Source organism: Athene cunicularia (assembly GCF_003259725.1).
Source record: "Athene cunicularia isolate RWA chromosome 21 unlocalized genomic scaffold, athCun1 chr21_part1, whole genome shotgun sequence".
Taxonomy (NCBI): Eukaryota; Metazoa; Chordata; class Aves; order Strigiformes; family Strigidae; genus Athene; species Athene cunicularia.
In genome coordinates, this window is record NW_020799127.1 from 2623388 (window position 1) to 2640784 (window position 17397).

Below are 17397 nucleotides of genomic sequence, written 5' to 3' on the forward strand. Positions count from 1 at the left end.
TTGAATTTGCCTTCCCCCCCCATGAATATACATCATGTTTTAAGTGACACAAAATTGTCATCTTCTTTTGTTTGGCGTTCAACGGGACTCTGCATTTGAAACGCCCCGTCCTGGACCACCTGCTCAGAGGTGCAAGGGCATTTTCTGAGTGAAGTAGTCACAGAAATTAGAATTTTGGTATTATCTGGGTATGAGCTTGGTTTGCAGTATCTACTATAGCTGCAGAGATCTGCCTGCAGAGATCTTGGCTTCTTTATGCATCTTCTCTTTTAATCCGTCTTGGTTCCCCTCCGGCTTACAGAAAAGGTGTCTATCTTGTTTTCTCAGGTGCTCTACCCCCTTATATATATACACATGTACTTCTTCCTCTCAGAAGCACAGTGCTGAGCTGCTGCTATACAACATCCAACTTCCACCTCTCCTCTGGCATGACCATTCTCTATTGCTGACCTCCATACCATAACGAAAACATAAAAGTCAATACTAATTTACAAGCTATTAAATAAATAACAGACCTGTTGAGAATCTCACTCCTGCACCCTTTAAACATGAAGTGATGCTCTCTCATTTGTACAAGTGATAGGGTTTTTTTTGAGTCTTCTACTCTTGCAGGGTTGCAAATATTGAAAGCATTTCTAAGCTTTCAACCCAGCAATATCAAACCTAACTCGGGATAATGAGCATTTTCCAGCACCAAAGGAGAGCAAAATAAGAAAGAGGGAGAATGAAACCAGAACCAACCCGATGTCACTTTACTGAATCTTCTCGTACCCAATACCTTACCATCAGCTCTGGTCTGACAGGACTTGGGTGGAGGCAAATGTAATGTTGTTTTTCAGTACCATTACCTAGTGATACAAATATTTTGTCGCCGTGATGGTAGACAAGAGGATCCGTCCTTTGCCTGGTCCCAGCTCAGGTTCATCCCCCACCATGACTGAGTTTTGTGTCCCCTCCTTCATTTCAAGAATCAGATCATTTCAGATGAATTCCACCCCCACATCCCAGCGCTCAGCCCTGCAATACAGTGACGGTCTCCTCCCTGCCTTGGAAATTGCTTTTTTCCACTGCCCCTAGCACAGCTCTGCAGCAACCAAGCAAAGCGTATCGAGAACTGCGACACACACTGCACCACACGGGCAAGGAGCAAATTGAGACACAGCCCTGCGATGGAGGGATGGCAGGGGCCTCAGCAACAAGCATCCACGCATGAGGAACCAGCTGAATTTAGATTCTCTTCATGATGCAGAGTCATGTTCTGTACAGATAAGGACTTAACACATTCAAGATATCTTTTTCTTTCCAGTCCCAGGGGAGGACAGGACCAGAGGCCGGCCAGGGTACAGCTGTAGCTAAATGACCACAGTGACCCTCAGATGACAACCCGACCAAGCAGTAGCACTGAAAAATGTACAGCGACAACTATTCTTACTTGGCATCCAAGCACCAGGCAGATCACACGTATTGGTGTCTAACAGAGGAAAACACTGGACAAATCTGCTCCTCCCATGCCAGCTAAACGCTGAGAGCCCTGTTGGTGCCATGAGGCCACTCCGGTGCAGGACGCGGGGTGAAGGATGGACGGGTCAAGAGTTGGAATCACAACAAGAACAGGCTAAAGCAGACCCTGAATCAGCCATGGCCACCTTGCCTAAAATATCAAGGTCAGTGTGGGTTTTTTGCAAGGCAAATTTTTCAGATTTAAATATCTGGAAATAAATTTAAATACTCTGAGAAAATCTTCAAATCTGGATTAGCTTTTCCTTCACTGGCAGCAGAAACCTCAGATGGATTGGTTTAAGCCATCCAGGGCTTTTGGCCTCTTCATGCATCAGAGGCTGTGCAAACCCCGTCTTTTCCTCTATTTATATGAAGTAAGGAAATTTTCTCTGTCACTTAATACAAACTAAATGGCATCACACATTTCAGAAAGTCTCTCCCTTACACTAAAAAGGAAGGACAGAGAATATCAGCCTGAACCCCCCCATTTATTTAATAAATTACAGGTGGCTAAAACCAGGTGATGAATAATGAGCAAGGCCAAGGTATAACGTACAAAAGGTTCACAGCTCCTACAAGGCCTCCGCATTCGTGGGTGACTAATGATACGCCGAGCTGTGCTGGTAAAGACAGCGGCGTGCACGTTACAGCACACTTATTTTAAGCGTATCTTTGATCTCCCCTCATTATACAGCACATCATTCTCCAAATAAATTGAATTAATAGGGGCAGTCCACAAATCAATTCTTCCTCTCCGCGGCCACGAAGCGAGGCAGCAGGTTGTCAGGTACATGTTTAGGGACAGGCACCGCAAACTGAGTTTGTGTAACACATGCTAATGGTGTCATTAGACACAACACGGTCCTTGACGGAGCTTGCTAGGTTCTTTGTTTTATCTTCTCCTTCTACAGAAGGGAGGGTCTTTTGTGCTCCCTTTCAGGCTAGACCTAAAGGGATCATTAGATGTGCTGCTGGCTTGGAAGTGGCTAAGATTTCTTCTTATGGAAACGGGATTGCAAGATTAATGTAAAAAAAAAAAAATACAATGTGCAGAGCAGCAAGCTTGTTTTTCAGGCTTTCCCCTAAATACATCCTGATTTTAACTGAAGCTTTTTTCCAAGCCAGACCGGCTTACGACATGCGAACACTGACATATGTGAACACAATCGCATTTTTATAATATTCCATAACAAGAGAATTAGCATTATACCTATCTCTGCATCCTTCAAAACACATCAGTGTGGCAAGGATGCTTTCAGAACTCAAATAATGTAGGTTTATTGAAGCAAAGAGCAAATCCTCCCTTCCCGTTTCTTCCTGTTGATACTAGTATGACCCACTCGTGTGAAAATAAAGGTCCTGGGGTTTTGCTCCTGAAGCTCAGTCTGCTAAAAGTCTGAAGAGCAGATGGCGGTGTTTAACTAACAAGCAAAATATTGCAACACGGTTGGTTTTGTACAGCAGACCTCTGCAGAAAATAAAAATTATTTTTAAAGGTCAGTTGATGAAATAGCACTACTCTGCTACTAGTTCTGCAGCTATTATCGCAGCCATCTCAGTAAGAGCCTGCCTTGGAAAGTCAACAGAGACTACTGAAGAAAAGATTGCAATCGAAAAGAGTTCAAGAAAGTTGTCTTGTTTTTGTTGTGGGGTTTTTTTTTTCCTTCTGGGTGAGAAAAGGAATGGAGGCTACAAAGCTAAACAGCTGGTGGGATGTCAAATGGCTAAAAGTAAGTCATGCCAAATAGGTTTTCCCTTTTTTTTTTTCAAAAAGTCTTACCTTAAATGATTTATTTACAGGATGCCAGTGTAAAACTTAAAGGGCTCACGATGGTGACAATTCAAATACTCACATATCTTTCAAAGAAAAACAGGGAAAAATCCTCTACCCAAACTGGTATCAACTTCCCACTAGTTAGTGAGAGCTGGAGCCATTTTATTCAGAGTAAAGTGCTAGAACACCAGAATTTTAAGGAAAATACTTCTAAATGTAAATGAAAAGGTTTTTTCCCCTATGATTTTTGGGCAATGACCATACTATTTTGTTAACAACTTAGGCTAGAAGTACCAACAGGATTATTTTCTGTCTTTATCTAAGAAAGAAACGAACCCCTCAGCAGAGAAGCAACCGAATATCTCTACATCCTCACACTCTCATGCGTAGTCAACAACTGAAACCCAATTAAATTTAAGCCAGGTGCCCCACAAGGTTACCAAGCTATCCTTGTTCTTAAGTCATCATCTGTGGTATGATTTTGTTTGAAAAGTCCAGTTCAAACCGAAAGCTTGTCTCTATGTGCACTCATTCCTTCCATAACAGCACTTAAGAGGTTCCCAACAATAATCGTAACACTGTTGGGAAAGGAACTGAATGAAAAGATGGTATTTCTCCCAAAGAACTTAAAATGCACTTGAAGTCAATTAAACACTTTATAAAGTAACTAAAGATACTGAACTTCCTGAAAGCTTGGCTTTTAAGGTCAGGCATCCAGAAAAATTACATGTGTTCTTTCACATAAGAGAGAATATTACCCTACGTCTAAGGCTGATGCTAGTGCCTGGATGCACCTTTTCAACTCATTAGACAAATTGCCTCAGTGAAGTGCTAGATTAGATCTGATGCATATGACTCAGCCCTTAGATGTTATGTACCTTCTGCTCCATGCTGGTTAAGTCTCTCACAACAGCAATTAGAAACAGAAAGTCAAGTAAAACAAAACAAAACAAAAAGTACTTTAGGCAAAGCTGGGGGGAGACTGAAAGTTTGAAGGTATAATGGATTCACATCACGTGTGTCTCAGAAGCAATAAATCCTGCTTAGGGAAACGTCTGAGGAAAAAAACACTGTTAGGCTATAAAATTCCACCTCTGAGGATTATAAAACAACATGCACAGAGCAAACATCCTTTTCGAGCATAATAGGACTGTCAGAAATGATTGACAACAATGACAATCTATCATAGGCTGCCGTATCCCTGTGATAGCATCTTGCACAGGGCTGTCTGGCAGAAATAAAACTGTTTATTCATTCCTATACTATGTGGAGGATGGAACATGTCATATAGAATAAATGCACCCTTTCTTTCTGTCTGCTTTTATGCACCTGCATTATCTAAGTACACCTTTTAGTTCATATAACACTATTTCAACTTCCTCTCGGATTTCTCCCCGCTTTCAGGGCAGCTATGCATATGATGACTTGCTAAGCACTGTTCGGGGGAACGTGATGCCTTTATACCTCCAGACTGACGTCTGGAAGCTGCTGCAGACCTGAAACAAAGATGAGAAATGAGCAATCTGGATGCAAAGCTCTAACCCTCACTTGGAGGGAGGGTAAAGCTCCCTTTCCAGAGCTCTGCCAGCTGCGGGTCAGCGAGCAATCCCTCCAACGGGGTATTTCTGTGATGAGGAAATCCTACCCGGGGTGCGTAATGGATGGAGACCACCGGGGTCAAGAGATCCCTGCAGATTGTAATGACTTTCATTAAATCACTGTCTTCCCTGGGCAGAATTTGAGCTGACAGCCTATTGCTGAGAGACTCGACACAGCTTATTACCTATCCCCACACGGAGTTTAATACCGCTGACGGGGCTGACATATCAGCAGCCACCTCTCGGCCAGCCCGCACTGCAGCTCCTGGCACCGTGCTCACGCTCATCCTGCCAATGCTACTCCAGTTGACATCAATTCAGGCAGTTTCTGCAGGCAGAAGTGCAAAATATGCAAGGTAATGCCATATTCTTCAGGGAGAAAGCCCTATCACATATAGGAGATGAGATGAATTTTTTTTTCCCCCCGTTATATTCTGTGTTTACCAACAAGTGACCTCCAGCACAGCAAATCTCTCCTATAAAGCCATAGCCACTACTGTCACAGCTGCTTGTATACCACTATGCAAAAATTGATGCATGAATATCAGCAAAAAGTAGAGTAAATTGACGAAACAGATGGGGGAAAGAGGTTCTTCCAAGAAGCCAAGGAGAAATAAATATGGTCTAATGAAGGGACTGGGCTGACGTTCAGGAGCATGGAGTCCGCATTCTGATAATCAGAAGATACAGCCGTGAAACCCTGAACAAACCCCCCCAGTGCCTCTGTGCTGTGGTTCCTCTTCTACACGCTGATAAGCATCCTTGTTATTTTATCAGTGATACATTGCTGAGAGTGGGGACCTGCACCTCCACAGGCACATGGTCCCCCAGCACAGCCTGGTTTAAAAACGCTCACAGCATTTCCCAAAGTGAAAAACTATGTTTGATTGGTTTCATGATTCATCTGAAGCCAAAAAAAAATTACCCGAGATCAAAGTTAGATCAATAGTGGATCTGAAGCCTTTGCTTCAGACACATCTCCTGGCCTGCTGGTGTCCAGGCAGAGTTACTAAAATTTGCACAATTTCTGCCCACACCAGAAAGGCAGCAGGCATGAGACATCATCCCCACAGACTGTGTTTTCGAAGTAGATTAATAGTGTCAGAGAACAGAGAAATGCCCATTAAGCGTCCCCCCTGATCAGTCACTTCTGGTGTGCTAGCAGCCCCGCTAATTTCTACCCAAAATTTCAAGCTGGATGTTCTCAAATTATCTACCAGCCAAAATCAGGTCCACGCCAAGAGAGGAGGAAAAGGAGTAGAAGGGCCAAGCACTGGATTTCAGCTTATCTTTGTACAGAGCCTCACACAATCAATCTTGCTTAGAGCTGCAGGGCTCTATCTTCCCATAAAAAACACTAGCTGGAAAGAAATTAGATCAGGTAAGGAAAGGGAAATAATTGCATTGGTGATATTTTTTCCTCCTGTGTAATTAGAGCCATAGGGCACTCTGCAGTCAGGGTTAGTACGTACTTTATATGCACACACTGGCAGTGATATTCCTGTTCAGGTAGCTTGCTGCCAGCCTCATGTTTCTTTCATTCCCCAGAGGATTTATTTTATTGGGGGTTTTTTGTACTTGATGTTGTCACCTGTTTACTTCCATCCTTTTACTCACCACTACCACTTTCTACATTGTCATCCTTCCAACCTGAATATCCCAGGCAAAAAAATTGTCCTGTCCTTTCTGGGAAGAAATCCAGGCACATCATGAGAATGCAGGAGCACTTGACATTTCCCCATTGTTATTAGCATTTCCTTAATCAGTCACTCTATCACAGGCACCACTTAATATGCATTCAGGACAACTGATAAATAGTAAAACAATTCTCAGGTGCTAAAATAATTCCTGCACACGGGATTATCGATAGGTACCTTTTTGCCCCGTATTTATTTTAATCCGCAACATGCAGATAGATGCCTGTGAGCATCTGCCTATGCTCATGCCTGACTGCCCAAAGGTATCCCCACCTGCAGCACAGGCTGTGGGAGCAGATCCAAATGCTCCATCTAACCCTCCGTGTTCTCCATGACATTGCAGCAGTGTTCCATCCGTTGGTTTGGTGCAAACGGAGTCAACTTGGCTAAAGATGTGCCGAAGTGCCATGAACACCATACTTACAGAAGCAAAATCCTGCGCACAGCTGGAATGGTTTGCTCACTGTGCACTCCCCAGCCTCCAAAGCCTGGATAGACTCCCCATGAAAAAAATATCCAATGTTAAAATACGTATGTCACTAATAGCAGGGATTCCCAGGCCACTCCTCACATGCAACAAGATCCCTATTAGCCAAAGTAATTAGGACCAAAGGCTTTGAAAGTGAGAGGAGCAGATAAGATAACTACCAGACTCCACATGGGAGAATATGGGAATAAAACATGAAAATGTATAGCTTTCTCTGTTTACATTCTCCATTTAGGCACTTGTAAAATGCTGGCAGCAAGTCACAGGAACCTGGGCCCTGGGGAATGACCAGTCGGTTAACGGAGCGCTGGGTAATCGCAGTAACACTATCGGCACCGACTCGTGTTGGTACCTGCAATGGCAACCCAGGGTTAGTGTGGGAGAGCAGTCAGGAAAAACCCTGAAGAAGATTATTTTGCTAATCCTTACAGGAATAATTCCCTCCTCTTTTATTTTCTTGTTAGTCTTCTAACAAGGGTTGATGGGCACAAGCTGCAATATGGGAATTACCAATAAGATATTCAGAAAAACAAAAAGTCCTCCATGAGAGCAGGCAAAGCGTGGGGCAGGGGATGTGCAATCCCCACCCCTGGAGAGCTCCACAGTGCTCGGGACAGTCTCAGACCTGCTTGGCCAGATTTTAGGGCTTACCAGAAGAGAAGGGAGAGAAGACCACCCTGTTTTCAAAACACCCTCCCAATATAAGCTGTTATTTTTCATCCAGGCTTTACAAATAAAGACCAAAAGGGAATATAAAAAAACAAATATACTGAATATTTCAAAGGGGGGTTTTATAGGATGGAGGAAGCACACTGTAACACAGTAAACCTACAAGCGTGAGATATTTTATGTCAAAGCAGCAAAGGCACAAAGAAACATCTGCACATCATTTCATGACTTCTAAGTGGCATTTTAGAACATGGCTAAACCAACAGCTCAGTTATGTGTCTGGCGCTTCTAAAACTGGCATTCAGCACAGATGCTTAGCAGCAAAATTATTTTCTTTTGCTAGGACTGATGCTGGGTATATTGCTCCATTTTCTCCTGAAACTTCAGAGCAATTTTCATCCCTAAATGTGAGATCCAGGCCCATCAGAAGCTGCACGCTCTGTGCACTGAGATGCCCTTCCCCGCAGCTACAGATTTCAGAAGCCAAAGTCAGTTTTAAACAAGTGTCAGGGACTAATGTTTTCCACTGCTAAAACCACCCGTAAAAATGCCTCTGATCTGTGCGATGTGCCTTCCTCGTGTCCTAACAGATGGGAGTTTATTGATTTCCATTTCCTACCTGTGCATCCATTAGGAGGTGCCTCATCAGCATCATGGCATTTTTCAGAGATTCCTTCTCGCTGGGCAAAAAGGCATCTTCATCTTCATCCAGTGTCTTTGACTTGTTGACAATAAAATGGGAGATCTGGTCGTTCAAGGAATGCAGCGACTCCACAGCTGCGGAGACAGAGAGGGAAAGCAAAATGGGAATGAAACAGTGCCAGAGGGAGCTGACACCATTTTCTCAGTTTGAGATGAGCTGCAATCTGCTTTTAAGAAGTGCAGCTGGAAATTGGTCCCCATTATCTCCCTTGGCCTCTCTGCAGAGAGGACCAGCAAAGGCACGATTCAGGCCGGTGACTACCACGAAGTCAGGTGCTGATGGAGAACCGCAGCAATTGCACCAGGGAGATGTGGTTTAAATTAACACTGTAGTGCTGTTAATTTTTGGTTACTTCCAGATATCAACCGGATTCAGTTAGAATCTAAACACCACAATCTGACTGCTCCCCCAGTCAATCCACATCCCGTCAATTTTCCCTATGTGATAAGGTTTTGCAGCACCAAAATTGGATTTTCAATAGTAAATGCATGCCACAACAGACAGGAGGGTGATGAAAGTATTGAGCTATTGCTATAAGGATCAATAATTATAAATAACCTATAGATATACATGCATCTATAGGTAACTCATCTAAGGTTTAAGGTTACATCTCAGCGGTAGCTAGGGCAATACATGGGTGGAAACAGGATGCACTGAAACATTCTGAAACAGAAGAGTGGTTGGTTAAAAATATTACTTTTCATAAGTAGCCTTTATAAAATCCAGTTGAAACTGAAGATCCTTTCTGCTAAGAAACAACTCATAAACCTTAACCCCTAGGATAGGGAAAATCTAAACAGCAGTACTGTATAGCTGTGAGGAAAGCAAATTGCCCAGGGTCAAATAACAGGTCATGGCTAAAGTAAAACCAAGAAAAAATTAGTCCCCTGACTCCCAGCTCAGAGACTACATCCCTACAGCATGCTGGGACCCAGAACTTCAGCCAACATGAAGGGCAGAAGCCAGAAAAATTGGCTTTTTATTATCTAGGGTAGGAGAGAGCAAGACCAACAATTAAAATATCGCTCATTTTCTTTCTTCACCATTATCAGTATTTGAAACACTGTCAATCTTTTAAATTCTCCTTTACAGGATCAAACCCGAGGTATTCTACGTGGGATTCTGCTCCCAGTCATGCACATCAGAAATCACCACCTCCATGGCTCACTGAAGTCACCCAGCAATTTCGCACACTTTATGATGCTGCAATTTATACAGGCTGTAATATACGAAGTAATGGCAGAATTTATTTCTGCCCAATGAAAAGCTTTGCGTTTCTACAGATCTGAAAAGTCTGCAATGCAATTTGCTTTTAAACCGTTGCAAGTTTGGAGTTTTCATTTTTACTGTAGACTCATTAAATAAATGATGCTCAAATAATTCTTCAGTGTATTTCTTTCTGCCGGTGGTTCTTGCAGTGAAACCCTTTGATAAGCTCGCGGCTCAGAGTAACACATCACTGTCACACGCTGAACTGTGCTTCAGTGTACGTATTGCAAATCCTGATTTGTTCAGGCTGTTTATGAATAAGGCAATGTGGTATTTCGGAGTCTCTGACACACTGATTTTAAGAACATGAGGCAACTGAAATATACTCGACCTAGTTCTGTCCAAAGAAGATCTTCCCACAAAATCTGAAGTAGCAAAGATTAGCCACAAACCATACTTGTTAAGGAGTAAATCCTCCCCAGACAAAAGGTCTATAATGAATAACAGGTACGTCTCCAAAACGCAGGAGTGAAAGAACAGAATCCTCCTTACTAAGAGCATTTATTTTTGATATAAAATAAAATAAAATAAAATAAAATAAAATAAAATAAAATAAAATAAAATAAAATAAAATAAAATAAAATAAAATAAAATAAAATAAAATAAAATAAAATAAAAACGTGTATTACAAAACCTTGGGAAGAGTCTGAGGGGATTGGGAGGATTCCCTGGACTCAGGGTATTCATGTACCTCACCACTAACAGAAAGGGGATTTGAGGCTCATCCGTACAGATGGGTCCATTTTAAACCACACCATAAATCACACTGAAGATAAGGGCTTTGGAGTAACTAATTGAACCAGTTCCAGCTTGCAGAAGCGCGCAGCGGCCCGGGCTCGGGGTGTCAGTGGGTCACCCACGTGCACTGCGCTCGCTGGAAAAGCACGGAGGCACAGGGCTGCCGCTCGGCGCGTTTGCCTGAGCCCCTCAGATTTATGGATTTCGGCTTTGCAAATTGCTCCACTGAGGAAAACAGAGGCTTGCTCCCTCCGGACCAAAGCAACCGAGTCCTGCATCCCTGGCACTTTCAAGGTACAGCAAATCAGCAGAGTATTTCACTGGACGGTACGCTAAGCTGGGTTATGAGAAGGACCAGCAGCTCATCTCGTGATTAACTTCTAAGTTAACACACGACCATCAGCACGCTGGGGACCTTTTTCGAACATCACAGCTTCTCTCTGCACAGCACAGTTCATGCTGTTGATTACGTGCAGTCGGGGCTTTCTTCCCTAGCACTCCGTCCTGCTCATTGCCAGGAAGAGCTCTGAGGGCTTGGAGGCACCTCACACCCCTCTGCACCCTGGTGATTACAGACCACGTGCCTAAAACCGGCGTTTTCCTCCCAATCTCCCCCACCCCCTCAGCTTACAAATACATTTCTTTCTTGCTTTGGTACTCTGAGGTTACACTGGACAAGATGAAGAGCTGTCATGGACAATTCTGTAAGGTCTGGTTTTGTTTCGTTCGGTATGGCAATACCCATTTACAGCTGAACGGAGTACAGATGATGAAGGAGCCTCAGGAGCACTGCTCCCAGCCAAAACATTTCAGTGCTTCTCTCCAGGGCAAAACTTGCTGCTAACACATAGACAAAAGTCACCTGCACCACAAATCCTCGCTCGCCTTTTAGCCAGCAGAACCTGGCCATGATGGACGGAGCCTCCCCAGCAGCAGACCCACCGTCGGACCCCGCTTTGACTTACAGAGGCACGAACCGTTGGCAGAGAGGGAGGCAGAAGCGGATCTGGGGGTATCGCAAAGAAATGCATAAAACTGCAACGTGGGTGTGCAAATTGTTCAGCAAAGTCCCCGCGTTGCCCGTGGATTTCCGGTCCCCTCCTACGTGTATTTAGACAACGCGCATGTCCTGCACCAATGCCAGGGACAACATTTTTAGTTTTCTGCCCACAGTCCTCTGGAAAGTCTCTATCCATTTCCCACACTGAGTCATCTCAAAGTTTAAGCACTTTCTCTTCCGAGTCCCATTACTACAGCTTTGTTCACACCATTATAAATAAGGGTCTGTCAGCATTTCTATTATAAATCTCTGCAAGTCAAGCAGAAGGATTCATTCCAGCAAAGAGCGTGGTGCTGATGTGATTTCTTTTTTTCCCCCCTCTAACGCAAATGGAAGTGAGGAACTAAAAGCCACAAACAGCTTTTGCCTTCTTAGAGAAGTTTTATTTCTTGAAAGAAAATCAGGGCTTAGCGTTCCTCCAGTCACAGGTGCACAGGGATTTCTCCAGCACCGGATCACTTGGTAAAAACTTCTACCAAAACTCTGATGGCCTGCAAACAAAAGCATCCTTCTATTTTGAATACATAATAATTTTACTGTTGTGTGGGACTTACGTACACCACACGCTACTGTACACCACAACTCAGGCCCGCATCATGCTTGTAAGTCAAACACCTCCTTCTCGTGGGACGTGGAGCCAGGGGTATCTGAGGGTCACTACTGTGGACACTGGGTTTTGGGGAGCAGCATGGCACACAGGCACAACGCAGCCACAGTGAGCTTGCCTATGCCTACATGTAGCTAGGTTTCTCCAAGTCATCATGAAGCCATCACTTTGTCATATGTCCTCACACCAACCACCACTCGAACGCCCCAGAAGCTGTACATCACTCACACACAACAGCAGCAGGTAGATGGCTGCATGCAGGCTGCAGCGGGCGACGGCAGGTTTGATTTTCTGATCCCTCCTAAGTTGCACTGACATTGCCATAACACGTCAGTCCTGCAAATCATCTGCCCGGTGCTAAAGCATGAGTACTGGTTCATCCCATCCTTCCTAACTAATGAGGAATTGAGGACAGATCATTTTTTATACTCCAAATTTTTGGCTTGAGCCATAAGCCCACATCTGCTTTCAGTAATAGGAATGTATACCAGAGTTATCCTCCTCGAGCTCATGGCTTCCTTCCAGATTTACACTGACTGTGACCACAAACTGGTATGTGGAACAGTCCTCCCAGGCTTTATGATTTTAAAGTAATTCAAAACAAACAAAATTATATCATCCTAAATTATTCTAACCTCCTTATCTGAAGCAATAGCTCTATATTCTCTATTTCTTCTCTTACCCTTTGGGAAGTTTAGTGTTGGTTGAGCAATATGTGGCACATTAAGCTCTGGGGGGCAAATGTTTCTCTCATTTGTAATCTCTAGGTTTAGAGAGATGCAAGAGAAATCAGAAGACATATTTTCCAGTAAGACTGAGGAAAAAGCAGATCAGTGTTTGACTTGCACTGATTTTTATAAGCATCTGCCATAGTGCTATGTTTAAACTCTGCTTACCAAAACAAATCTTTTTCCATGCAGACAATGGAAACTGTATTTGAAAATAAAATCATCTGAGTCTCCCTCATGAAAGTAAAATACGCATTTGCAAACCTCTGGCCTACACACAAAACAAAAACAAAGGAAGCCTGAAAAACCAAACAACTGCTTTTCTGGATGTCCTGTGCCAGTCTGCAACACAACTTCCAAAGGTCCCTTCTCATAAGCAGGAGGTATTTGATATTTCTCATTTAAATCAAGAGAAATTTCCTGCCTTGTGCCCACTAAAAATTCAAACAAGAAGGATAATGAGGCAAACCTTCCAACTCTCTCATTGTTAAGCCTTCAAAATTTCTGCTGAGCAACACTTCAACTAAAACCAGCTATTTCTTTGCAAATACATAAGACAGGGGTTTTTTTTTAAATATTATGGACCTCAGGTATAAACACAGGTACGTTCAGCTCAGATTAAAAGATACTTCTTGATCCTCTAAAAAAAAAAAAAAAGAGAGAGAGAAAAATGGATGACAGTTTTCCCTTGCTGTATCAGTCGTCTTGGCTTTGGGTTGATAACATATCAGTAACGCTGCGAGCGAGACAACCAGCTAAGTAAAAGTTACGGCTATCAAAGCCCCATCGGCTTCCCAGCTTTTCCCTTTCCAATTTGACCGTTTCCTCACTGTGAGGAATGATTTCAAGAGGCAAAGAAACCATAAGAATCTTCTATTAGTGCTATGATATCACCTACGAGAAGAGAGAGAATTATGCATTTTGGAAGTGGTGCTTTTCACTGTTGCCATCAGAGATGACGTGCCATGTTGGGGTTTTTTTCAGTTGAGGGCCATTTGCCACCCCCAGAAGCAAGAATGGGTCAACAAAGTTGTTTTTTTGCAGGACGCTTTGGGGTGTGAATCACCAGAGCCTGAAGGACGTGCAGGGGAGAAAGGAAATTGCTTTCTGTCAGGGATGAGGGAAAAAATATACTCGTGTCAAAGACTACTTGAAGGAAGAGACTGAAGCAATAAAGTTGTTCCAGGAGACCCCACTCTGTACACTCCAGCTACTGACCAGATGAGTATAAAATAAAATAAACCCTAGATAATATATCCTGAGATCTACTGACAAAAGCCAGCAGAGTCTAAAATTAATTCTCGGTAGCAGGAATGACTAAATGAAAAAGGACAGACGCTATCATAATTTTATCAAGGGAGTGGGATAAGGATTCTTGGGCTCATCATCTGACTCTGCTGCAAAAAAAATAGAGAAGATGTTTAAGCTGGATTTCTCTGTAAGCGGTCAGCGCTTGCCACTGCGACTGGAGATTTGCTCCCATGGAGAGAAAAGCCAAAAAGCCACACCGCATGCACAGGTCATTTGAAAATCCATCCCAGGCGAGCACGGAGCAGTCTTTAGAGCTATGGGCTGCCAGGGAAACCTCACCTGCTAATGAGTCTTTCTGACTACCCAGCAAAAGGCAATGATGTGTGCGGGCAAACTGTGCAATCCATTATTGTTTAATAGTACCAAACAGCTTCTCGAGTAACATCTATGGGTGTTGTTTTCACAGAGATGAAAGGAAAACTATTCAAAGCACTTCAGGCCTTTCCTTTACAAGCTCTCCCCATTTTATCAGCACTACCACACCAGCCAGGCACAGATTTCTGTGACACGTGGGGCTCCTGCAGCACCTGGCTGCCTTTCAGCAGAGGATTTCAGCATCTCTCACATTCCAAGTACCAGTTGATACTTCTTTTGAAGAGCAGTTAAAACTGATTTGCTCAAACGACTGACTAAATTTCTTAAATTTCTTTTTTTATAATCAATAACCTTCTGTGCGACTGCACTCTCAAGAATAATGATCCCACTCACAAAGAGGATGCTCTCCAAACGCATTCGCCAAAACTGTAAAAGGAAAATCCAGGCTGTTGCTGCTCTGAGGTTTCATTTCTGTGGCCATTTGGCCACAACCTTTAAGAGATGCTCTCAGCAATGAGCCAGGTGATACCAACATACACACCAGAGACCACTGAGCACAAGGCTTCCCCTTCCAATGCCTGGGCAACCTGCAGATTTGGGGCATTACAGGCACAGAGAGACTGACGACATGCAGATCAGCAGGGTGTTTTCTCCTTCCTTTAAATCACAGCCAGCTCTCAAATACTCCCTCATCACCCCAGCAATGACTGCTTCTCTCCGCACAGGTTGTGAGAGAAATTAAGAGTGTTCTTGTGAAAGCTCCAAATCCTGACTTTGGGACCAATCTACAGCCGGCCCTGTGGGTGTAAGCTTGGAAATTCAAAGCATTTTGGGGTATGGCAAGTAGACACATACAACGTGTAAAAAAAAAAAATAATCTTTACAGAACTAAACTATAAATAATGCCCATCTTTATTTATGTTACTGAGGTTGGCTGATGGTCTTTCGCTGAGCCTAAAAAAGGACACGCACGACATGTAACAGTTCACTTTCGCCTGATGATTCTGATTAGGAAGCCTTTCCCACTGCAGCATCTGCTAATCGCATTTGGACACACCAACTGAGCTATGCACTTCGCAGCAGAAGAAGTCTCCCTTTGTAAAAGCCAAGCTCATGAAAACCGTTCCCCCCTCTCTCATACCAGTATCGCACTGGTTTAACACCTCTCACTTCCAACAAGACGCGCTGATTTGCAAAGCCATCGGGCTCACAACGTAGGAGCTCTCCCTGAGCAAACTGAGCCCATTCTCCTTTACCCAACCTGTCCCACATCTCTGCGGCTGGAAAATACACCTGGCAGCATCTGCCTCATCCATCGGCTTTTGCCAGTCCCAGTTTACACAACACAACCTTACACTCGTACTTGTCTACAGACACACTGGGAAGATCTAGATCTGAAACACTCCATAAATATTTTCTCCCCTTTCTGGTAAGATGAGACCTACAGCTTTTTCTTTCCTTTGTGGTCTTTAACTGGTTTCAAAGGAGGCATTCAATGAGCCCCCTCGCAGGAATAATTTACCACACCATTAACTGAAGAAAAAATATCTGGTGTCTGCATTAGGGGCTCAATCACCTTTCAGAGAAACACTGTGAAGAGCTCATTACAGTAATTACTAACGAGCTGGCCTCTTCGGGCTGTAAATGTTTTGTGTGTAACTGGCAAAGAGCTGCATTCAGAGCTTCCCAGATGCAAAAGTAAGCCATCAGACCAATAAATGGCCCTATCATTCCAGAGGAAAACACGCTCAGAAATGAAGCTGGTCATTTCTTCAGCTTATTAGTTTCTCCTTACAAATCTGACCTTTTTGGAAATGAAAAACGACATCAAAAAGTGGAGGTCTGAGGAGCCATAGCAGCTCTTTAACAATCAAAGTTTTTCACTGACACCTTTTTTTTTTTTTTTTTTAATGCGGTAGGAGCTTCTTTCAAAGTTGGATTTTTTACCATTTCAATGAAAATTTTCATTTTAAACTGTCCTTAAAAACATGTGTATGTTTTGAATCCAGCAACACAGAAACAAATTTCATAATTTCTCATGACATTCCCCCCTCCACCAACAAGCATGTATTTTAGCAGACAGTAGAAAACGGATGGCAGATTCAGAACCATGCTCCAAGGACAGATATCCATGTTTTACTTGGAGAAACCACCTGTCGCTCAAAAATTCCAGAGATTATGTATCCAAGATAGGCCTGAGCTTCGTAGGGAAAGAAGAGCTGTTGTATTTTGCCGTGTCTTTCTGTTTCTTTTATCAGTCATTTGGAAAGGACTTTTTGTCTTTGCTTCAGCTTCTCCATCTCTAGATTGCAGCTAATGCCTCGCAGTAGTGAGCTGAAGTTAACTAGACCAAAATTTTTAAAATTAAAAGGCTTAGTGTTTAGCTAAAATACTGGCAGGGGTCATTTAGCAAACGAACAATATGTTTCTCTTTGGGTAATAGTCTCACTGGAGCTACGAGAATATCGGCGAGCTGAAGAAGTGATCCCATACCTAAAAACTTGCCTATTCCCCCCTAACTGCATTAGTTAGACTAATAAATATTATTACTACTCACCCTAAAAGAAAAACCCCAAATGAAAATAAATTCCTCTGCTCTATTTATGGTTACAATGGGGAGACCGAGTGAGAGCACGGAATAAAGCAGCCAGCGATGGGGCCCTGCCGCTTTCAGTAGTGCTTTGAGCCGAAAGAGCCCATGGACTCCTCCAGCAAACTGGACTCCAACATTTATGGCTGGACTACTGTTGTTTACAGAAATATTTGAGAAGCTTAATTCCCCCGAGAGCTACAAACTTCCAAGCCAGGAACAACGTCAAACTTTGAGAAATACAGAAGGCATGAGACTAAAGCAGTAAATCTAACTTTTGCAAGAGAAGCTTAATTTACATTTGCTGAGAACCAAAAAAACCTTTCCAAAGATGGGCAAGGCATGGTGACA

The 17397-nt window shown here is 43.2% G+C and overlaps 1 protein-coding gene across 1 annotated transcript in view; it reads right to left on the reverse strand.

The window, feature by feature from the left end:
* The window catches only part of KAZN (kazrin, periplakin interacting protein), a 166959-nt gene extending 158593 nt beyond the window's left edge, over positions 1-8366 (reverse strand). The window contains exon 1 of the mRNA XM_026862778.1: positions 8345-8366. The gene's annotated coding sequence lies outside the window, so the exon portion shown is untranslated. The remainder of the gene's footprint in view (positions 1-8344) is intronic.
* Between the last annotated feature and the right edge of the window lie 9031 nt (positions 8367-17397).